Raw genomic sequence first — 16,253 nt, forward strand, 5'->3', positions numbered from 1 at the left:
ACCACTCACCAGCTCTGTTCTGCCCCCTCCCAGCAGCCTGATGGATCGAGATCACTTGGAGCACATTCAGCATTTCTGCACCTGGTACCCAGACTCTGGGCTGCTCCTCTTCATGGGAGTGAGGGCAGGCAGGGAGAGCAGGGAGCCTGCAGGGCTGGATGGACACAGCCTTCTTCCATCCTCTCCTAAATGCCCTTTCAGATACAGTACAGTTCATTGGTGAACATTGCATTTGGCTGCAGGCTTTGGTGTAGGTGCTTTGCTATGTCTCTACCCAGGATGGGTTCTTTCTGTGTCATGTGTGTCCCAAACAGCTGGTCTGGCTCATCAGGCCTGTTCCACTGGAATGAAGGCAGGATGGCTGGGATGTTTGGCATTTGGGTGCATTCTGTTTGCTGCAGTAAGGCAAAGTCAGATGCTGCAGTGCATGTTGGCTTCCACATTAAAGATGTGACCTGGAGGACCATGGTGTGGAGCTGCTGGCCAGCATGGATTTGTATTTTTCTGAAGAGAAGAGCCACAGCCATAAAAGAAATTTTGCAATCTTCTGGATAACAGTAGAGACTTGAGAAGTGTAGTCATTTTGTGAGGGATTGCTGTTGTGCTGTTTTACTCATCTTAATTATTTCCAAATGATTAAAAAGTGATTGGAGGAATATACATATTTGGAAAGTAGGTCAATTTTACCTGGTAGTGTGAAGGTACTGGTAAACTTATAGATGGGGCTTCTCATTATAAAACATTTGAAAGTCCTTTGTATTTAGCATTTTGTTGTAATTCAACCTTTCTTCCACCATTTAATAATCAAAGGAGTAAGAATGTGCTCTTAGTAAGGTCTGAGTAATTTTATATCCCATAAAAAGGTTTAACACCAGCCTAAGTGAAAACATGCTTCTCTGATTATAAAATATAATTATCTTTGTGGTCTCTTGTGATTCCCAAGTGATGTTGTCTTCTCAAACATTCTGCTCTTGGGCTGTATTTTTTTTACTTCAGAAATACAAAGTCAATTTCTCCTTTGAAGTAGTCTATGATTTAAACCTTATTGAATTTAAAGGGAGAGTATCTCAACATTTTTAAGGACAGAAGTAGAGGTGAAGAGGGTATTTAGGAGGAAAGCACCTTTTCTGGTAAGTTCAATAATTCTTAATTCGATTTTTTTAATGCGCTCTACTGACACTAGTTTGTTCTGCTGTAAGTGGGGGTTCCTGTGCAGGTGGAACCCAGGTCAGCTCCTGTTGCTCAAATACAGACTGGTTTGGGGTGTTTCTGGCAGGAACTGGTTAATTAGTGCAATATAGAGATTGAAGTGAACTGAACACCTTGGGGACTGGTGCTTGGGCTGTCTCAGATCCTTGGTGCTGTTTCTTCAGCAATGGAAGAATAGTTTCCTTTTCTGGAGAAACCTCTCTGATCTGTGGGCAAGTGGGCTCCATGGAGGCCCAGTGAGAGCTGGTTAACATTTCAATATGACACCTTAGGCAACAGAAGTTTATTTGCTTTTCTTTTCTAAAACAATTTTTTCTTCTGACACCTTAAATTTGGTGGTTATTTTTCATTAGATTTCAGAGAGGATTTGTATCAATTTCTGCAAATGGGTTTTGCCAAGGCTGTGGGTTTGTGGTAGCCAAGCAGTCTCATGATTTCAGGGTAGCAACTTAAAGAGCTGAAAAGTATTTTATGGTGAAATCCAGTTGAGCTGTAACAGAATACCCAAATTCAACCAAAATCAAAACAGAAGAAAAAATGCAAACAGGAAACATTGCTTTTTTTGGCAGTCTTAATAATAATGGTTTATGAACTCCAGAAATGGAGTACACCCTCCAGACTTTCACCTCTGTTAATTCTAGATGGTTTGGGTTTGGTTTTTTCTTTATAATTATGGTTGAGATAGGCAGAGACTTTCAGAGTCTAGTGAGCTTTTTGACTGTAACTTCTGGCTGTTACAATGTCCTTTCTTCCACAAGAATAATTTATAAATTTACATGCTTGCACTTACAGAACAATCTACTGGTCTCCATATCACTTAATTAGTGCTAATTGTATGCAGTGCCTCATTGTTTTTAGTAATGTGCCAAAAAAAGCCAAACAATAGCCAAATTCTTTTTTAAAGGAACAGCTCAAATAATTGAAATAGCTCTGGTAAAAAAAAAAAAAACAACATGAAGGAAGAAGCATAAATTAAGGGATAAAGTCATTGTTGGCACAGCAGGAAGCACAATACTGTCATGTTTATCTCAAGAACAGCTTGAATTGTGAAGATTGGAGCCACATCTGATGGGTCATACTTGTACTATTTCATCTATTTAATAAACTGTATGCAGTTGTGACTTCTGTATTATTTTTGAGTTCAAGATTAGGTGCTATTGATGATGGTATGTATTGTCTTTAGAGTAAATAAGGTCTATGTATTTATAGTTCTATTTTTTTTAGGATATCTGGATTTCAGTATCAGGAGATGGTGTTTGAATCGTGGGCTTGCATTTTTCTGAGAGTATGGACTTTTTTCAGCTGCAAAAACAGACTTGGTATAAAAATGACCCACAGTCTCTGCAGAGTTAGGAACTTGGAAAATTCCTAGGGATTAATTGCAACTCTAGGAAGACCCAGTTAAATAAAGTCAATAGTAGGAGGCTTTGCCTAATACTTATCATGTGTGGGCAGGGCTGTGTTTGCCATTTTTCTGCAGGAGGCATAATGCACTTTATTCGGAGTGGATGCTGTCACTGTGGGGAGGATTTTCCTGGGCTGGAAAAGCCCATTTTCCCTGGTGGTGTTTGTGTGTGCTGTGTGACAGCAGGGCTGAGTACAGCTGCAGGTCTCTCTGTGGGGACTCATTCTTACCCTTTCTCAATGCATTTGTGATTTAAGATCCTGACTCTACCAGTATAACTTAGTGTTTAACCTCCTTCCTCTTCCAGTGCAGTTTGCTCTGCTTAAAAACTCCTGAAACATGAACTTTCCAAACATTCAGCAGAGGATCTAGAGCAGCAAGTCCTCCCTTTTTTTCCTTTTCTGCTTGGTTTTAAAGCTAATCCATTTTAACTGCAGGAAAAATGTAATTTTACTGTTGGCTGCTTTGCACTGCACAAAGCTTTGGTTCACGTTGTGGAACATCTTGAAATCTATATAATTGTAATGGAAGAAGAATGTTTGGAATCCTTTGTGGACATTTTTTTTTAAAGCAGAGCTTGCTGCATGGCAAAGAGCAAAGGCTGTCATGGGTTTTTTAACTTTTCTATTCCTTAGTAGCAGGCATTTTCATGTTCAAGGGCTCCATGATCTATCCTCTCCCTCCTTTCTCAGGAAAATAATTGTGGGGTTGGCAATTTTGAGTAAAATACTTACCCTTAAATTTTCTGTTTTCAGCTGGTGGTACAGCTTTGTTTTTATTTTTCTCCTGGATGGCTTTTTGGCTTATTCAGCATTATTCCAGGCTTTGCATAGTTCTTGAAAACCTGTGGGACTGCTGACCTGGCTTTTTGGATCCTGAGTTGCTCTGTGTGATTAAAAAAAAGCTGAAATAAATGTCAGAGGCTCAATACACTGGGAACAACACAGTTAAATAGACTGTTCTGTGGAGAGGTTTTTTGTTAAATTTAAAGAGGAAGAGGCATTAGATATTATTTTGATTTTGTTATATATATATTTACTTTTTAAAAAAAACTTACAAGTCAACTTAGAGAATTTCCAAGACTTCTAAATCTCGCCCAATATGTGAAAGATTTCTTTCCTAAGGGATTGATCAAGCTTTGAGGAAGTGATGGAGGACTTGGAAAATGACAGGTTTTTCTGTGATTGTGATACCTGCATGCATGCATTGCAATTTGGTGTTGTAAAATTACATGGATTGAAATAGCCATCAGGGAGAAAGTGAGGCTGAGTTACACCGTGTTCAGCTCTTACATAAACTGTGTGATTTTTATTGGGGCTGGTTTGTTCCTGCTATTCATTGTTCATCATCTACTCCTATTGCCCATTTTGATAGAGAATGCAAACCTAAAGCAATCTTTTTAATATTTCTTAACTGGGACTTCTTAGGACTTTGTTGGATGCTTTGTTTTTTTTTTAATGAACTACTAGCTGGTGTTTACTGGAAACAGTAGCCAAATGTGGGACATAAGGGGCATTGACCAATCTGTGCTCCAGGGTGGTGATTGTTTTTCACTGAAATACAAAGCTAAGATCCCCTTGGCTGTCAAGTGGCACCAGTGCCATTATGTTTTTACTCTGCTTGAGGCTTGGTTTATTGTTAATTCTGTTGAACATAAAGCACTCACGTGGTTTGTTTTTGGTTGCAGAAACTACTGATGGGTATTGCAAGTGCACAAATATTCTTTTTTGTACTGATGGGTAACTCATTTCTTTTGCAGAAATCTGACCCCAGTACATGCTTATTTATGTCTGGGAATGCTGACTTTGAGCTACTTCCCTCTGCTCTCAAGTGGACTGTATTTCCTTAGCAAGGTTTGCAGTTCAAAGCCCCCTTGCCTGTTGGAAACAAAGCTGTTGTTTGAGTTAGAAATTACTCGTTTGCACGGCGTCCTTGTTTCCCACATGCCAGCACACAGATGGGGTTATTGTAAATTAAATATACCCTGTTTGTAGAGCTGAACTGGAAGTACCTTAATGTATGTGCCTGCTTGTGCTTTACATCATATGAGTCACACACAGTTAGGGATTTCTCAGGAGCAAACGTGGCTCCATAAATAAATAAAAGAGCCCTTTTTCCTATATTGGCTGTCTTTATCATTCCTAGCTAGAATTATCCTCAAGAGCAATCCCTTCTAGTGTTCCCTGTGAATAGCTCTTGCCTGTGCTTATGTTAAAGACCTTTGGATAATATTTTTCCTTTTGCCAGTCTTCTTTGATACATAAGTTGATGTTTTATGCTACTTATTTCTTGGTCTTTTTGAAAAGAACCTCATCAATATTCTGTACCTCTTCAGTAAAAGCTCGCTTTCCTGTGGTTTCCAGTCTAACTTATCTACTACCATAGCAATCTAATCATTATCTAATTATCAGATTACACTCTGCTGAGATTTTTTTTTTTTGTCCAGAAACTGGCTGTAGTTTTGGTTTTATTCACTATCAAGTCCTGAGAGTGACATACATTGATTATAAAAGATACTATAAAATTGCTGAGACTACCATGTCAGCTCAGCCTCAGCAGATCTGGATGTGTGCATTAATTATGTTGGTTAATTATGGTTACTCCAAAGAGCACCAATTGCCAGGTAACAGGGAAAGTAGCAAGGTTTGAAAGTAGACTTGATTTTTCTCTTTGGTTCACTGACATTCCTTCCACATTACTAAGCTTTCCATGTCACTTAAAAAGTGAGTGTTTTGGCAAAAGCTTTATGAAAGCATGAAACACATGGGCAATATTTATAAAAACTGGGACATTTTGCAAGTGCAACATGTTGAGGGATGTTACACAATGGTTTTTATGAATAGGTGGTCATGTCGTTCTGTGTTTGGTGATAAAGAATTGGTTTTGTGTTTGTTACTGGAAAAGAAGCCGATTGTTGACGTAATGCAGGAAAAAAAATTGACAAACTTTTATGGAAAAGATTCAAATTGGGTAATGTTGAGCAAAAATGGTAAGAGAGTTCTGAAAGCAGCATTGCATTAAATCAGCTGCACTAACATCTTGCTACTTAAGCCTCTTTTTGTTTGCAAAAATATGGTATTTCTTCAGCTAAAGCCCCCACGCAGGAACTGGAGGCAGAAGTGGGCCAAATATTAGTTCCTTACTTGTTATTGTTTGTTTTTCTAGATTTTGGCAGAAATTGCACATTCTTTGTTTTAATTTTTCACTTCCCCACACTTGACATTTTATATCCTTTAAGTTTACAAGTTTCTTTCCAGTTTATTTTGCATGGAGTTAAGGGGTTTTGTATTGTATCAGCTCTTCTAAATAGAACTTTCTTGAGTCTTTAACATAAAAAAGGGGAATTTAATATCAGAAATAGTCAAGGTTTCTAGATAAATGAGTTGTGTAACTCAGAATTACAGTTGTCTAACCACAAAACAATGCTTTCTTGTTTACTTGTGGTCATTAATTTAGTTTAAGCATTTCCTGCACTATATCACAAGGTTGTGTAAATGCAGCTTTGTAGAGTTTTCCTGACTTATATATTTCTTGTAAACAGCAGTTGTAGAAATAGCTTTGAGTCCATAAAAATACAAATTAGATAGCAGGGGGCCAGATGCAGGTCTTTGAGGTTGTACACTGGAGTCTGTGATTTGCTTGTGCTTGAGAAGAAAGGAATCTTAGGATTTGAGGAGCATATTTTGGGCCTGTTTGTGTAGGCAACATAACTTCAGCTCTGCGCTTCCTGCCCAGTCCTTAAACTCCTTTCTTGGTTTCATAAGGTTTGAATAAAGGGTTCAGCAGCCCACAAAGGCTGGCTTTCAATTCTTAGGGCACACACTCCCCAGTGGTGTTTATTTGGGGTTAGTCTGATGCCCACAGCAGTGTTGGGAGAGGTTTGAGCAGCCCAGGCCTCTGCTGGGGCTTTCACCCCTCTGTGGGGTTGCTTCCTGAGTACTGAAAAGTGCAAATGAAGATTCCTCTTGGCTCACAAGTGTAGCAACTCAAAGGTGTTGCCAGGAATTCTTGGGAGAGTTTCAGCTACCCTGTGGCAGGACCTTGCCTCTAGGAGGTGGCAATCACAAGCAATCCAGTGGTTAATGCAGCTGGATTTCAGAGCCTTTGGGTGGAGAGAGCTTTGCATTTCTATACATCTGCCCTGTAGCCAGAAAACACAGCTTGGAAACCAAGAAAAAATAACTTGAGCATGTTAATTTATATGAAAGCATGGCCCAAAAATACATACAGGATTTGACAGCTGAGCTATAAAGTTGTTCATAATCTTTATCTCTGTAAGATGTTAATTTATTTTTATTTAAGTACTGCAAAATTTGCATCCTTGGCTAATTTTTTGAGATAAGTCCAAATTTGGGAGGTGTCACCCTGTGAAGAAGGCTGACAGCCTGGATCAGTGCTTTAAGGTGAAGGGGCAGTTAAAGCTTCTCTCTGTGTGCAGCCTTTAGTGATGAGTGCTTCCAGCATGTCTGTGTTCAATTTCACAAAGAGCTTTGGGATCTTTGAGGGACAAATCTCAGTAGCATTGAGGTATTTGAATAAATATCGCTGTGTGTTCTGCCAGATAAGATTTTGGTTTGGGTTTATTTTAACCTTTAGGTGACTGACTTGTGGTGTCTTTGCTTTGACTCTCATACACAGCCTGAGCTCAGTTGTGTAATACTTGAGCCATGGTGCATTCTTTGGAGTGTAGAGCACTTCTCCATGAAACTGTAATGAATCTGTGGCTTTGCTGCTTGCTTGTGTAGCTTGAAATCCCACTTGTCTATGCCACCTTACCCATGGTTTGGCAAGAATGCTCAGGTTTTCTCAAGGAAAGTATATCACAAGCTAAATACAGTATTAGCATGATTTATCCTCAGCTATTCAGCTCCTCTTCCACTGTAGAGAAAACTGTTAAGGGTTTTCTGTAGTTATGGATGAAAATTGAGGAATAGATGGTGAATGAATGTCATTATTGTCTATATGAATTTCACAAGGATGTGCTACCATTCAGAAAACTTCTTCTAGAAGATGATTTAGTTTGAAAAACTCTTTGGTAATAAAAAGAAATGAGACCAGTAGAAGTGCAGAATTTCCTGTGGATTTGACTCTTTCTGCCCAGAAGGGTCTTTCTCCTGGTGCAGCTTAGAGCAGTGTTTTTCTGCATACATTCATCTGCTAAGTCTCAGTCCTGAACTGTTTATATATGTAGAGCTGCCTCAGTGAAAAAGCAGGTAGAATTTCCCAGGTGGAGTAATTTCACTTAGGAGATGAAAACTAACATAATTGGTTTAATTTATTTTTGTGTAACACCCTAAAATCAGAATGCTCTTGCTTTTCTTAAGGTAACTGTCCTCTTTTTTGCTAAACAGTCCACAATTCTAAATTAAAAACTAACTAATTATTCTTAACACCTTATGCAGTCCACATCTAATGTGGCATGATTAGAGCTGGTATGGATGCCAAGCTTCTGGCCAGATTTTACCAGTGTAATCTAAACCAATGCAGGCTTTTATCTTACTGTAAACTGTGTCTAGAAATCCTAATTATACAGCTTGACATTGTTGGTTCACTGTGAATGTGTATGTTTTTGTTTACGTGCATGCACATAAATGAAATAATTTAATGCTTTGCCAGCTGTATATACCAGTTGTGTTTTTTAATATGAGAACTGTTCATAAGAAAAATTCATGTAGATGATGAAAATGTGGACATAAAACCAGCTGTGAAAATAAGACTTGTTCACCTTTACCAGAAGGGTCTAGACTTCTGTTGTGCTTTGATCTTCTTACCTAAACAATTACTTCATTTCCTTAGTTTCTTAAAGGCAGAAAGATCTTGGTATTGTGAGTAAACTTGAGTTTGGCAAAGTAACTTTCATCACTGTATTTTTGTCCTCATACATAATTTGGATTTCATGCCTAACAAGTGCATGGAACAATGGGTGACAAGTCGGTGCACATTTTGTTGTGGTGATACACAGCTCTAGAGTGGATGGATGGGTGAATTTACTTCCTCTGCTTCCACCCTTTGGGGGGGATCCTTCCCACTTTCTCCTTGCAGTTTCCTCAGTGATATTACTTGAACAAATATTTTTGTTCTTGGGTCAAACTGATGAACTTGCCTTCTTCCAAGGTTACATGGATTATGATGGTGTCCAAGAATAAACTGGCACTCTTTTTTTTCCTGTCTTTAAACCTATGAATTGAGACATAGGGTGTATTCCTCAAAATGGGATTTTGTGTGATTTTTACCTTTATCTTCTTTCTTTTTTTAATTAACTGAATGCATCGGTGCCTTGCCCCAGTGCTTATGCCTGCACTTACTTACATTTGTTTATCTTATGCTTTTCTTCTTGGCTTTTTAAACTTTTTGTCCTTTGCTACTTAATGCTGGTTTATAGCTCAGTTATCTTTCTCAAGTGTTTAAGTGGGTTTACATTTTTCTGTACGCATATTTAAACTGGTGTTTTTCATTTAGAGGGAGTAAAAGATGCAAAAAAGATCCAATTTACTGTTTGCAAATACTCAAGGTAACAGCTGATGTCAGGTGGGCACTGCTTCAGTAGTACTGTCAGTAGTGTAACATATTACAAATTTAGTGCACAGGAGTGACTCTCAATTTTACCCTGAACGGAACAGCCCTCTGCTAGAATTCCTCTATTGCCACATGCCTTAGAATCTGGAATTAAAATATAGCAAGAAGCCTGAACTGGATTTTTGTCTGGGGAAGAATTTACAACTAAAGCGATCAGTATAGTTTGGAACCGATGAATGCAAAATAGAAGACAGCAGGCATTCAAAGTTCTCAGGTTAAGGGAAAAGGAGGTGCCAAGCAGCCTTGGTGTGTGGATTTGCAAGTGTTATCAGCTGTATGGATGTGCAGGAACAGGAGAGCAGATGCCTAGAAAAGGGTTCACAATATGTGTCATTTAAAAACTGAGGCTGTTGGGTTTTTTCTTCTAGAGACAGAAATTAAGATTGAGTGGGTTTGGACAGAAAAAGGAAACTCTTGTTTTGTTCTCCAAATATTCCAGTTTCATCCAGGAAGCTGGAGAATATGGGGTTGGTTGAATTTTAGAGAAGCAGGAGACTTTGTAATTCCAAATAATGGCAGTTTTTTGTCCTGTCAAATGTATTCCAGAATCTTGTTCAGCATAATGGGCCCAGATACAGGCAGTGTCTCCTTACTGTTGGAAAAGGCCTTGGAGCTCAGTGTTTAACCTGCATTGCAACAGACTTAAACTGGTTTCCTGTATAAAGCTTTGTCTTTGACTTAATCTTGGCTTCTCTCCTTGAACTCCACATCTGTGAATGACTCATAACAAGCAGGACCATCAGAAAAATACTGTGTACATTTTTATCCAAATCTGTAGGGTTTTTGTTTCTCATTTTTTTACAGCCTTGCTGCATTCTCCCCTCCCATGCAATGAATCATGCAGTGTCTGTACTTATACCTGACAGGAAAAGTGCTTGAGCATTGAGGGAAAGTTGAATGCTAAACAAACAGGGAGAATATCCCCAGCCATCAATCTGCTGAGAGCAGAGCTTTTGTGTTTGGCAGGTATCCTCAGTCAGCCCCCGAGGCACTGCTGATATGATGATTTTCTTTCCTCCTGTAAACAGCAAGCCCTGTTAAATGGATACTCTGGCTTGGGGCAGAGTTGGATCTGTCAGGCACTGGCAGCAAGGGAGGTTCTGCCTCCTGAGGCACTCAGAGGCTTTTTTTTTTGAGCTGTCTCATCCAGAGACTCAAGGCAGTCCCACTGCAGAGCTTTTTAGAAGAGTGACAAGCTTTACATGTCTTATTTCTCCTGCCCTCCCATGAATGCTTTGGCCCATTTCCAGATGTGTGACAGCACAGGGGCAGCTCACTCAGCTGTCCTGTCCCTTTGCAGTGTTTACAGTGGCCACACTGGATGGGAAGGGCAAGATGCTGCACCCTGGGTCCTTGTATTCCATATTTTTATTTTAAATACTTTCCTAGGGAACCACAGCCTCATATTTAGTGCAGATAGTGTGCATGGCAGCTCATGCCCTAGTAATAATGGGGTATCAGCTGTGGCAGGCAGGGTGGGAGAAGGGCTGGAATGGCTTCATCCTGTCACAGTGTTGTGGTCTCTTCCCTTGAGCCACAGAGGAAGCCTGGAGTAGTGGATGAGTGAGCTGCTGGCATAAATATTAATAATTTTTATTGCTGTGCAGAGAAGTATTTTATAACAGCAGTATGGTGTGGTATGGTGAGTTGGTGAGATTTTCCTGCAGCTGCTGGAGCTGCCCATCTCCAGCTGTCTCCTCCAGAACTGCCTCTCTTTGGGTAACAGGTCAGGGAATTGATAACATCTAAGCTGTGTTTGAAGTGGGAGAGTGCTCTCACGGCTGGCTGCACACTGCTGCTGTCAGTTCTTCACTACAAAGGATTCAGAACAAATTAATACAATGTGAATTTTTCTTCTGGCCAGCCTATCATTTTGGATACAGAGTTCAAAATGGAAAATTGAAATGCGGAAAGGCCTGTTTGAAGGTAGGGAGGCAATTAACTGACTCCTTGATGAAAATAATAGAAGCTAAACCACAGCACCTTTCCTTTACACATCTCAGTATAGGTGATGCTTTTTGGATGTGACTGATAACACTTTGCATCTCTCAGGGAGCTGCTTGGCAAAGAGCAAAGGAAGACTGAGGTCACAGATGTTTTATTTTTGTATATGTAGGCAGCAAAAATGCTTTATAAACATGAAAGTCATAGAATGGTTCTCTTCCCTTTTTGTTACTGCCTCCAGTAGTATTTCAAAGATGTTTTTCTCAGAACTGGCGGAGCTATAGTGCTTGAATGTACTTAATGTAAGGTTTCAATCAGGTTTCACTCATGCTCATAGCTATGGATCTTAACAGAGCTGTCTTATAATTCACTTTTTGAAAGGCTCATTTGTAAAAAAAGTGATTATCAGTAGCACAGATGGAAGTTTTCTGTCTTAAGAGGACCTATTGATAGGGTGTTCAACTTGGCTGTTATTTAGGTGTCAAAAAGCCATCTTCATCCATTGATCACAATGGAAGAAAAATGTAGCTTGTGATTTTAAATCTGAGGATAATGGAATAATTTAATGAAAAATCAATGTCTTTCTTCTTTCTTCCTTGGAATTCTCATCTTCTTTCCCCCAACCTGGCAGCTGGGTACAGTGTTTGCTTGGATATTCTCCTTTCAAAGTACCATTAAAGTGGTTACAAACTTGAAATGGAAAACTTGTGTTCATTTCAGATTGCTTGTACTTTGAGGAAATCCTAAGTGAAGTTGTTTTCTTGTTGACTTCAGTTGAATTTTATTAGTTAAGCAGTTTCCAAGAAGCCCTCTGCTGATCCCAGAAGCAGGGTCATCAATTTACTCTCTGTCAGTCATGGGATTGAGGACTTCAGTAGGGCTTTGAAAATCTGTTTGGAGGCATCAGCCGGCAAATCTTGTGTAGGAAACAGCAAAAGTCTTTGGGTGCTTCTGAAGGGGGATGTAGGAGACTTCCAGGAATATTTTACCCAGTAAGAGAGATGATGGAGCATTTGTGGCTCCAACAGTGAGCAAGTGGCAGCCAGCAGAGCAGTTTTAATCAGGTAATACAGTGCTGACAGCTCCTCAGTTTCCCTGGCTTTGTTCTGGAGGGGCTGGCAGGAGGCAGAGCAGTCACTTCATTATCCTCATTAATTCCTCAGTGCCTCACTGTGCTCCACCAGGCCCTGGGCATGAGCTGCACCCATGTGTGCCTCTGGAAGGAGAGATTTCCACCAAGGAACCCCAGCTTCACTGCCTGTCTTCAAGCTGTGACTTGTCTCTGAAAATAAATAAACAAGCTGACTTACTTCTATGCAGAATCTTGGCAAGACAGCTTTTTCCCTAGGGATAAATTTGTTTTGCCAAATGAAAAAAATCTGTTAGATATCTTAAATTTACAGTTGTTATGTATTAAATTATTGGTTTTAGAGATAGAGTTTTGGAGTTATGCAACTCGAAAAATATTGATGGTGGAATGGACAAGGCAAGTTGCTTTCTGTATAACCCATTTATTTTTTCCTTTTTTTCCCCTTTCTATTTGTTTTTCCCCTTAGCTTTCAGTCACTAAATCTGTCAGGTCTCTACAAATACCATGAGGAAATCTCTAGGAATACTTGTTGAAAATCAATGTCCTTTTGGTCATCAGAGTATGTGTGTTGTTTTTTCTTGCATTCTTTCTTGTCAATGCATGCAGAGCTCGTGGAAGCAAGTGTAGTTTATTTTAAGCTTTTTCTTTTTCTCTGTGTTGCTGCTCCTTTTATTCATCACAAATGGTGGGTGAAGCTTCCTGAGTTCTGGTTTTAGTTATTTGCCAACAATCTTAATTCTAGTATCAATGATTTAATTTAAATATAGAATTCAGGGGCATTGAAAAGTTAATATTCTTCTAAGTGAATATGACTAGTGTTAAGGGGAGAATGAAGATGATGGATGTGTCACCTGTCTGTGTTTACAGTCACATTCTGGTGGCGCCAGCATTGATCCAGGGAGCCTCCTCCAGCCTGTGGACCCTGGATGGCCAAGGGGGCTCATTGACCCTGTATGTCAGCAGCAGGGAGAAGCACCCCAGACTCAGCCTGCTTAGTTCCCAGCGCTGGTTTGGCCTGTCAGATGCAGGAGCACAGCTGGGCTCTCTGTGGATAGCTCAGCAGCTGTGTATTGAGTTCCTGCTAACAGGAGATGCACTGGAACCCCCCCAAAACTGTCCAGGTATTTGACAGGCTACTTATTGTCATTTACTGAGCATGCTGAAATTCTTCCAGTTCTTCCTTGGCTGCTCTAACAGAGGAAGAATGCTCCCTTATAGACATTTTAAGTGGGTAGCATGGATGGTTTTGTTTGGACTTACGAAATTTTTATCTGACTTCTTAATGAGAGGTGACACTTTCACATTCAGTACAAGAGTCCTATTGTCAGAAGATATGTAGATTGATGATAGTTTCTGTAATATTCCAGATACCGTGTAGGTCCTGACTTTGTCATTACTTTTTTTGTCAGCATGCTGTATGGACAGGTATAGTTTGCTCTTTTCTCTTTTGTTGAGTGTTCCAGTAATTTCTCAAGGATTTTGGAGCTTTTCTGCCTTTTCTCAGTCTCCTTTGCTGGTACCATCAGTTGACTCTGACGTGTCTATAGTGAACATCCTCAAAACCTGAAGATTGCTCTGTATATAAGTTTAACAACATTTGAATGTCTGATTTCCATTCATCAAGTCTGGAAAACTCCATGAAGCCAAATAAGACTCCAAAATAATAAGATTGCTATGTGTAACAGGTTATTTTATGAAGTTTGTTATCACTAATAAACTAAAAAGAATACATAACCTTATTGCAAAGTCAGTTAACATATATTTGGATTTTTCATGCAGACTTCCTGTTGTTTAAGCCTTGTTACTTCTCTTGCCAGCCTGTATATTTTAGTTGAGTTGTCTCTGAGACTTTTTAGTTCCTAAGCTGAAAACTGGAAGTGAGACTGCCTTTGCAGTTACAACAAAAATGGAAAATTGTTTTGTTTGGATTTCAGCAAATTCAATTTAAGGTCAGATTTTTTTCTTTAACAATGTACGCTCTATCTTTTTATTCCTAAAGGCATATTTTCAGCAATTTGGCTTAAATCTGTGGTCATGGGGGTGGAATTCTTTATCTTGGCTTGATATAAGCAAGCTTTCGGTGCATGTGTGGGTTAGTGTCTGACTTGGTGCACAGGAGAACACAATCTCTTTATCAGGTGGTTTCTGGTTCAATGAATCAAGTTTTTGGTTGGGTTTCTTTGTATGTGACAGCAGCTTGGTAACTTTGGAGAAGTAGCTCAAGCTTTCAATAAGTAACTGTCCAGTCCATTTAAAAAGTTAGGAGTAAATAAAAATCAACACTCTTAGGTAGCTAGCATGTTTCCATGGCAGTTTGAGGAAAAAAACTCAAATCTAAATAACATGAGGACACTCTTGACATAAAGGTTAGGAAATATTTCTCATGCAATGGATAGGAAAGGTAAAGGAGAATTGAGCACTTACCTTCTTACCCATATTATTCTGCAGCTTCTTGAAATCCTGTTAAGTTGATTTGTCTTGATACAATGGAAATATCTAGTTATCTGTCATGTTAAAGAGTATTTTGATGCTATGAATGATTTTTTTTTTCAGCATAGTTGAGAGCTAAAGAGCAGAACATGCTTTTTTGCTCTCTTAAAAAGAAATGTAGTCTTTGAATGCAGACAGAGGAAGAAGTTTGGACACTAATCAATGTAAAGGCAAAGTCACCAACTCAGTCACACTCAGTTACCCTGGGTTTTTGATAACTTCAAGAGTTTGGAAAATAAGACACAAAACTGATGTGTGAGATCAGCAAAGTTACAGTAATTCATTTAAACACTTGACTTAATCAGTATTTCTTGGGTTCCCTTCCTGTAAAAAATGACCTGTATTGTAATAACTTTTTTAATAACTAAAATAACATTTGAAGTGAAAGCTCAAATTCATTTTTTCCATGTGAACCTGGAAATTACAATTGGGCCTTTTTATGATTTGGTGATTGAGTAGACAAATGGTGCACTTCTTGGGTACCATAACAGTTAACACCTGTTTCAACTCTTTCATATTTGTATTGGATGGAACCTCAGCAATCCAATATGTCTTGAAAAGCAAAAATCTAATATAAAATATTTCATGGTATGGAAGAAATTACAATAAACAGAGTATAGCTTAAAATATAAAATGCTTGTTATGCACATTTACATAGGTTTCATCTGTATTTCTGAAACCAATGTAGCCACCTTGTGTAAAAGTAATCCTAGTTTTTGGAGGGTCAGTTAAGTGACTATTCAATACCATAAAGTAAATACTGTTTTCTAAGAAAACAGTATTTCCTGAGTTGGCAGAAATGAAGCAGTTTGTCAGTGAGAAGTCAGGTACAGCTGCATTAATTGGCATTTGCTTTGTGATTTCTCTCAAACCTGCTTTGGGGACAGGGACCACTGGCAGAAGGGTGGAGTGGTTTCCTGTGGCAATAATGTCACTTCTTTATGTTGTTTGTTATTGGTGTGGTATTTTGAATTCAGTAATTTCAGAAAATGTGGAACTTTGTTCATTAACATCTGAAAGCTTATTTAAATTTAGTAGAGATGGACTCTGTTGTGCCTTCCATGCAGCTCAGGTACAGCACTGCGGGCCCCCTCAGCCTCCCACAAAAGGCTTGTTGTCTGTGGTGTTTGGTAACTTGAAAATTTCCTGCTTTTCTGGATAAAGCTTGGTTTGAAAATCTAATTATTATTACTAAGATTACAAAAATAATTTGCCAGAGTGCATTGTCAGATGTAAATATCGTGAGCTTCTTAATATGATATTTCAAAGCTGAAGTTTATTTTGAGAGTCGGGGTTAATACTCTCAAGATTTGTTTAGAAAATATGATCTTGGCATGTGATGACCTAGGAGATTTCTTTTCCTAATCACGAATTCAAGTTTGCTTTTATCTCAGTTCATCTGATTTGAGGTAAACCTCAATGCCTTACTAAATTGCATCTGCTTGTAGAGAACACTGTAAATGATTTGCATTTTAATGGCTTCTGCATAAATTTCATAACTCTGGAATGCTTCTCTTGCTCATTTCCCTGCAAAAGATG

General features: G+C 38.9%; 1 protein-coding gene across 2 annotated transcripts in view; it reads left to right on the forward strand.

Moving 5' to 3' along the window:
- BICC1 (BicC family RNA binding protein 1) overlaps positions 1 to 16,253 on the forward strand; it is an 89,803-nt gene that overhangs the window by 13,692 nt on the left and 59,858 nt on the right. The window lies entirely within an intron of this gene.

This window comes from Melospiza melodia, chromosome 9, assembly GCF_035770615.1.
Source record: "Melospiza melodia melodia isolate bMelMel2 chromosome 9, bMelMel2.pri, whole genome shotgun sequence".
Taxonomy (NCBI): domain Eukaryota; kingdom Metazoa; phylum Chordata; class Aves; order Passeriformes; family Passerellidae; genus Melospiza; species Melospiza melodia.